Raw genomic sequence first — 8,672 nt, 5'->3', positions numbered from 1 at the left:
TCCCCAACCAGAGCCATGTGATCTCCTGGGAGAGGCAATAACCCAGGCCAATTTCGGGAGAAAAAAAATCTGGGAAAATTCCTCTCCAACTCATCCAGGTGATCAAAACTAGTCCAGGAGATCACCCTGGCCGTATTCTATTCCTTGCAGTACTTACCATTATATCTGCGCTGACCAACAAAAGGTTATCCAGTCTAATCCCAATCACCAGCTCCAGGTCCGTAACCCTGCAGGTTGCTGCACTTTAAGTGTCCATCCAGCCATCTCTTAAAAGTGGTGAGGGTTTCTGCATCCACCACTCTTCCAGGCAGCGAGTTCCAGATCCCCACAACCCTCTGTGTAAAGAAGCCCCCCCTCCCTCAAATCCCCTCTAATCCTCCCACCAACCACCTTAAAACTATGCCCCCTCGTAATAGACCCCTCCACCAATGGAAATAGGCCCTTACTATCCACTATGTCCAGGCCCCTCAATATTTTGTACACCTCAATGAGGTCTCCTCTCAACCTCCTCTGTTCCAATGAGAACAAACCCAGCCTATCCAATCTGTTCTCATAACTAAAATTCTCCTTTCCAGGCAGCATCGTAGTAAATCTCCTCTGCACCCGCTCTAGTGCAATCACGTCCTTCCTATAATACGGCGACAAGAACTGCACACAGTACTCCAGCTGTGGCCTAACCAAAGTATTATACAATTTAAGCATAATCCCCCTGCTCTTGTATTCTATGCCTCGGCCAATAAAGGCAAGCATTCCGTATGCCTTCTTAACCACCTTATTCACCTTCTCTGCTCTAAGGAGAACAATCCCAACTTCTCCAGTCTTTCCACCTAACTGAAGTCCCTCACCCTCATACCGTTCGAGTAAATCTCTTCTGGACCCTCTGCAAGGCCTTGACATCCTTCCTAAAGTGTGGTGCCCACTTTATTTATTTATTTATTTTGCCCTGAGCTTCCTTTATTAGCGCTGGAGGGTTTGTATCCAGGAATTCTTTGAGACCAGAGGCCTCAATCCAGAGAATGCGGGCAGAATTTTCCAGGGGTCAGTGGGAGTGATCGGTGGTAGGTCGGGTGGAAAAATGTTTTTTTTTGACGGCGGGTCGGGACCCCACTGTCAACCCACCTCCACGCGCCTTTCCCAAACCTGACATGCAGCGGTGGGGGAGGGAAGAACTAGTTGCAGCTCGCCTTCAGAGTTTACCAGTTCGTCCATGGGGTCCACGCTGATTGGGGATCATGTCAGGTAAGCAGGGCGGGAATGAATGAAATGTGCTACAAAAGCTCCCATCTCACAGCTGTTCACTTTCCAGACTCAGAAGCTGCTGCTTGCTGCATTTGGAGACAGATTGATCTTTATGCAGGTTGCAAGTGTTTGGAGAAAACTCTCTCTCCAGTGTCACCTCATTGACAGATCGCTTCTGTCATCTCAACTTCAACTGCCGTCTATTACATCAGACTGTCTCACCTTGGTCCTCAGAAACCCATCACGATCAGCCCAACACCAGCAGCACCAACAACACCACCAACTTTCTCCGTAATCAACTGATGCTGCACAGGACAAAGAGCATCAGCACCCGCCCACATTGCTGCCTGGGTCGCCAGGGATGGCCTCACCATGGCCACATTTACGGCACTTGACGCTGTACACCCTGACTGTTCTTTCAGTTGTGAAACAATCAACTCGAGTTTAGATTTTTTTTTAAACTATTTTGACTGCAAAGGAATCGAGGGTCGATATGGGAATATCGTTATCCCCGGAAGTGAACAAATCCTGACCATTTGTGAGGTTGAGGTGTATGGGTCGAAGGTCAGCGGTCGGGCATTGTTAAAGTGAATGGTTTCCCGGACGTCGCCATTTTTACGGTTCATTATATTACAACTTTCCGTTGTCACAAAGTACAGGAAAGAAAAAGTGGCAGGTTCTGTGATGCTAGGCCTCAGTCCCCTTTACATTCCACAGGATTTCCTAAAGGGTTGAAGAGTGCCCAGAAGTAGACCTTGAACTTTGCACACGGGCGCTCTCCAACTGGAAGAATGGAAGGGCCCTGGTAACAAGTACCCAAGGTAAATCCTTTTCATTGTCCAGCATATCATTGGCATCTTAAAGCAGTACTGCACCTGCCTGGATAAGTTGGGTGGGGGGGGGACACATTCCTTCTCCAGTCATTCCCCTGTGTTGGCCATCCCTCTGCATGATTGCTGTGATTAGTATGTTATGTTGTTATGTAACGTTACATTACATTACATTACTATGCATTAGGTTACATTGCGTTACGTTGCATTTGTTCCTAGGACTAGAAAAGGTCTTCAGGCTCATACACACTCACCTTATTTTGGTCAGATCTCATCCTCCTGTATGAGGCCTCATCTCCTGGGAAAGGCAAAAACCACAGAGCTGTAACCAGTTCAGGAGTTCTGAGTTAAAAAATCTTCGCTGTCCCTACACAGAAGATCAGTCAATCCCCAGGGGCTTGCCCGTTTTTTAGCTGCTGTTTTTTAAACACTTTGAACTGCTGATATTTCTTTTTATTTTGTCACCACTTATCATTCACCCTATGAATAGAAACAATCTCTGTGGTGGAGGATCAACATTCCTCCCATGCCCTCAGGAAGATTGAGCATGGGGGTGACGAACAAGCAGAGAAACCTGCGTCCACAGACACCACCAGTCATATTCGGGCAAGTCTAAAGGGACGTACCTTCCCCACCTACACTTCACTGAGAAGTCTTTCTCCAGGGTGGCCATCCTGTACAAACAAGAAGGTGATTTTAAGATGCTGGAAGGTGAGGGAGCAAGGACAAGTGTACACTGGCCACAGATTAACTTGGGCGCAATACTGCGTGCAGTTTTGGCTTCCATATTTACGAAAGGATATACTTGCTTTGGAGGCAGTTCAGAGAAGGTTCACTCGGTTGATTCCAGGGATGATGCGGTTGACTTATGAGGAAAGGTTGAGTAGGTTGGGCCTCTACTCATTGGAATTCAGAAGAATGAGAGGGGATCTTATCGAAACGTATAAGATTATGAGGGGGCTTGACAAGGTGGATGCAGAGAGGATGATCCACTGATGGGGGAGTCCAGAACTAGGGGTCATGGTCTTAGAATAAGGGGCCGCCCATTTAAAACTGAGATGAGAAGGAATTTCTTCTCTCAGAGGATTGTAAATCTGTGGAATTCGCTGCCACAAAGAGCTGTAGAAGCTGGGTCATTAAATAAATTTAAGACAGAGATAGACAGTTTCTTAACCGATAAGGGAATAAGGGGTTATGGGGAGCGGGCAGGGAAGTGGACCTGAGTCCATGATCGGATCAGCCATGATCGTATTAAATAGCAGAGCAGCCTTGAGGGGCCATATGGTCTACTCCTGCTCCTATTTCTTATGTTCTTAGGTGCCAGTACGTCAACACACATCACATGGTCAGGCTATTTCGCAATCACTCCAGGTGTGATGCCCTCGGCAGCTGTGTGTGTGGCAAGGTTTCACTTGTAGTAAGTTGCATCTTGACTGTGTGCCCCTTACGGGGATGCATGAGATGCAACGACAGAACAGTAAGTTTCTGCGTGTGCATGGCAGGGTTCAGCAGTACATGTGGACCACGTTACTTGGCAACGTTCTATGGCATATGTTCTTGTGCCATCTACATAGGAATTAGGAGCAGGAGTAGGCCATTCGGCCCCTCGAGCCTGCTCTGCCATTCAATGAGATCATGGCTGATCTTCTACCTCAACACTTTCCTGCACTGTCCCCATATCCCTTGATTCCCTTAATATCCAAAAATCTAGTAATCTTAGTCCTGAATATACTCAACGATTGAGCCTCCACGGCCCTCTGGGGTAGAGAATTCAAAGATTCACAACTCAGAGTGAAGAAATGTCTCCTTATCTCAGTTCTAAATGGCCCCTTAGGACCCCTTATTCTGAGACTGTGACCCCCTGGTTCTAGACTCCCCAGCCAGAGGAAACATCCTCCCTGCATCTACCCTGTCAAGCCCTGTAAAGAATTTTGTATGTTTCAAATGAGATAACCCCTAATTTCTCTAAACTCTAGAGAATATAGGCCTCGTCTACTCAATCTCTCCTCACAGGACAATCCCCCCATCCCAAGAATCAGTCTGGTGAACCTTCGTTGCACTCTTTTAATGGCAAGTATATCCTTCCTCAGGTAAGGAGACCAAAACTGTACACAATACTCCAAGTGTGGTCTCACCAGGGCCTTATATAATTGCAGTAAGACATCTTTACTCTTATACTCACATCCTCTTGTAATAAAGGCCAACGTCCCATTTGCTTTCTTAACTGCTTGCTGTACCTGTATGTTAACTTTCAGTGATCCGTGTACAGGGACACCCAGGTCCCTCTGAATACCAACATTTCCCAATCTCTCACCATTTTAAAAATTCTCAGTTTTTTTATTGGATAGTGGATAGTGGATAGTGGATAAGGCAAAGAACAAAGAGGGCCACTGTACAGCAAAATTCTAAAAGGACAAAGGGTGTTAAAAAAACAAGCCTGAAGGCTTTGTGTCTTAATGCAAGGAGTATCCGCAATAAGGTGGATGAATTAACTGTGCAAATAGATGTTAACAAATATGATATGATTGGGATTACGGAGACGTGGCTCCAGGATGATCAGGGCTGGGAACTCAACATCCAGGGGTATTCAACATTCAGGAAGGATAGAATAAAAGGAAAAGGAGGTGGGGTAGCATTGCTGGTTAAAGAGGAGATTAATGCAATAGTTAGGAAAGACATTAGCTTGGATGATGTGGAATCTATATGGGTAGAGCTGCAGAACACCAAAGGGCAAGAAACGTTAGTGGGAGTTGTGTACAGACCTCCAAACAGTAGCAGTGATGTTGGGGAGGGCATCAAACAGGAAATTAGGGGTGCATGCAATAAAGGTGCAGCAGTTATAATGGGTGACTTTAATATGCACATAGATTGGGCTAGCCAAACTGGAAGCAATACGGTGGAGGAGGATTTCCTGGAGTGCATAAGGGATGGTTTTCTCGACCAATATGTCGAGGAACCAACGAGGGGGGAGGCCATCTTAGACTGGGTGTTGTGCAATGAGAGAGGACTAATGAGCAATCTCATTGTGCGAGGCCCCTTGGGGAAGAGTGACCATAACATGGTGGAATTCTGCATTAGGATGGAGAATGATACAGTTAATTAAGAGACCATGGTCCAGAACTTAAAGAAGGATAACTTTGAAGGTATGAGGCGTGAATTGGCTAGGATAGATTGGCGAATGATACTTAAGGGGTTGACTGTGGATGGGCAATGGCAGACATTTATAGACCGCATGGATGAATTACAACAATTGTACATTCCTGTCTGGCATAAAAATAAAAAAGGGAAGGTGGCTCAACTGTGGCTATCTAGGGAAATCAGGGATAGCATTAAAGCCAAGGAAGTGGCATACAAATTGGCCAGAAATAGCAGCGTACCTGGGGACTGGGAGAAATTTAGAACTCAGCAGAGGAGAACAAAGGGTTTGATTAGGTCAGGGAAAATGGAATACGAGAAGAAGCTTGTAGGGAACATTAAGGCGGATTGCAAAAGTTTCTATAGGTATGTAAAGAGAAAAAGGTTAGTAAAGACAAACGTAGGTCCCCTGCAGTCAGAATCAGGGGAAGTCATAACGGGGAACAAAGTAATGGCAGACCAATTGAACAAGTACTTTGGTTCAGTATTCACTAAGGAGGACACAAACAACCTTCCGGATATAAAAGGGGTCAGAGGGTCTAGTAAGGAGGAGGAACTGAGGGAAATCTTTATTAGTCGGGAAATTGTGTTGGGGAAATTGATGGGATTGAAGGCCGATAAATCCCCAGGGCCTGATGGACTGCATCCCAGAGTATTTAAGGAGGTGGCCTTGGAAATAGTGGATGCATTGACAGTCATTTTCCAACATTCCATTGACTCTGGATCAGTTCCTTTCGAGTGGAGGAATGTAACCCCACTTTTTAAAAAAGGAGGGAGAGAGAAAACAGGAAATTATAGACCGGTCAGCCTGACCTCAGTAGTGGGTAAAATGATGGAATCAATTATTAAGGATGTCATAGCAGCGCATTTGGAAAATGGTGACATGATAGGTCCAAATCAGCATGGATTTGTGAAGTGGAAATTATGCTTGACAAATCTTCTGGAATTTTTTGAGGATGTTTCCAGTAAAGTGGACAAAGGAGAACCAGTTGATGTGGTATATTTGGACTTTCAGAAGGCTTTCGACAAGGTCCCACACAAGAGATTAATGTGCAAAGTTAAAGCACATGGGATTGGGGGTAGTGTGCTGACGTGGATTGAGAACTGGTTGGCAGACAGGAAGCAAAGAGTAGGAGTAAATGGGGACTTTTCAGAATGGCAGGCAGTGACTAGTGGGGTACCGCAAGGTTCTGTGCTGGGGCCCCAGCTGTTTACATTGTACATTAATGATTTAGATGAGGGGATTAAATGTAGTATCTCCAAATTTGCGGATGACACTAAGTTGGGTGGCAGTGTGAGCTGCGAGGAGGATGCTATGAGGCTGCAGAGTGACTTGGATAGGTTAGGTGAGTGGGCAAATGCATGGCAGATGAAGTATAATGTGGATAAATGTGAGGTTATCCACTTTGGTGGTAAAAACAGAGAGACAGACTATTATCTGAATGGTGACAGATTAGGAAAAGGGAAGGTGCAACGAGACCTGGGTGTCATGGTACATCAGTCATTGAAGGTTGGCATGCAGGTACAGCAGGCGGTTAAGAAAGCAAATGGCATGTTGGCCTTCATAGCGAGGGGATTTGAGTACAGGGGCAGGGAGGTGTTGCTACAGTTGTACAGGGCCTTGGTGAGGCCACACCTGGAGTATTGTGTACAGTTTTGGTCTCCTAACTTGAGGAAGGACATTCTTGCTATTGAGGGAGTGCAGCGAAGATTCACCAGACTGATTCCCGGGATGGTGGGACTGACCTATCAAGAAAGACTGGATCAACTGGGCTTGTATTCACTGGAGTTCAGAAGAATGAGAGGGGACCTCATAGAAACGTTTAAAATTCTGACGGGTTTAGACAGGTTAGATGCAGGAAGAATGTTCCCAATGTTGGGGAAGTCCAGAACCAGGGGTCACAGTCTAAGGATAAGGGGTAAGCCATTTAGGACCGAGATGAGGAGAGACTTCTTCACCCAGAGAGTGGTGAACCTGTGGAATTCTCTGCCACAGAAAGTGGTTGGGGCCAATTCACTAAATATATTCAAAAGGGAGTTAGATGAAGTCCTTACTACTCGGGGGATCAAGGGGTATGGCAAGAAAGCAGGAAGGGGGTACTGAAGTTTCATGTTCAGCCATGAACTCATTGAATGGCGATGCAGGCTAGAAGGGCTGAATGGCCTGCTCCTGCACCTATTTTCTATGTTTCTATGTTTCACATTTCTCCACATTATATTCCATTTGCCATGTTCTTGCTCATTCACTTAATCTGTCTATATCCCTGTGAAGCCTCTTTGCATCCTCCTCACAACTTACATTCCCACCTAGCTTTGCATCATCAGCAAACTTGGATTTATTACATTTGGTCCCTTCATCCAAATCATTGATACAGATTGTGAATAGCTGGGGCCCAAGCACCGAGCCTTGCGGTACCCCACTGGTTACAGTCTGCCAACCCGAGAATGACCCGCTGATTCCGACTCTCTGTTTTCTGTCTGTTAACCAATCCTCAATCCATGCTAGAATATTACCCCCAATCCCATGAGCCCTCATTTTGTTTACAACAAAAACAACAACAACTTGTATTTATATAGCGCCTTTAATGTAGTGAACGTCCCAAGGTGCTTCACAGGAGTATTATGCAATAAAAATTTGACACCAAGCCACATAAGTAGAAATTAGGGCAGGTTGGTCAAAGAAGTATGTTTTAAGGAGCATCTTGAAGGAGGAAAGAGAGGTAGAGAGGCGGAGAGGTTTAGGGAGAGAGTTTCAGAGCTTGGGGCCCAGGCAACAGAAGGCACGGCCACCGATGGTTGAGCGATTATAATCAGGGATGCTCAAGAGGGTAGAATTAGAGGAGCACAGACATCTCGGGGCGTGGTTGCGGGGCTGGAGGAGATTACAGAGATAGGGAGTGGCGAGGCCATGAGGGATTTGAAAATAAGGATGAGAATTTTGAAATCGAGGCGTTGTTTAACCGGAAGCCAATGTAGGTCAGCGAGCACAAGGGGTGATGGGTGAGTGGGACTTGGTGCGAGTTAGGACATTTGCAGCCGAGTTTTGGATCACTTCTAGTTTATGTAGGGTAGAATGTGGGAGGCCAGCCAGGAGTGCATTGGAATAGTCAAGTTTAGAGGTAACAAAGGCATGGATGAGGGCTTCAGCAGCGGATGAGCTGAGACAAGGGCGGAGACGGGCGATGTTACGGAGGTGGAAATTAGTTATGCTACGTGCAGATATGTGGTTGAAAGCTCATTTCAGAGTCAAATATGACACCAAGGTTGTGAACAGTCTGGTTCAGCCTCAGACAGAAGTTGGGGAGAGGGATAGAGTCAGTGGTTAGGGAACGGAGTTTGTGGCGGGGACCGAAAACAATGGCTTCGGTCTTCCCAATATTCAATTGGAGAAAATTTCTGCTCATCCAGAACTGGATGTTGGACAAGCAATCTGACAATTTAGAGACCGTGGAGAGGTCAAGAGAAGTG

The sequence above is a fragment of the Pristiophorus japonicus genome, chromosome 16 (genome assembly GCF_044704955.1).
Source record: "Pristiophorus japonicus isolate sPriJap1 chromosome 16, sPriJap1.hap1, whole genome shotgun sequence".
Classification (NCBI taxonomy): Eukaryota; Metazoa; Chordata; class Chondrichthyes; family Pristiophoridae; genus Pristiophorus; species Pristiophorus japonicus.
The sequence above is the reverse complement of the archived record's forward strand: the minus strand, read 5'-3'. Positions refer to the sequence as shown.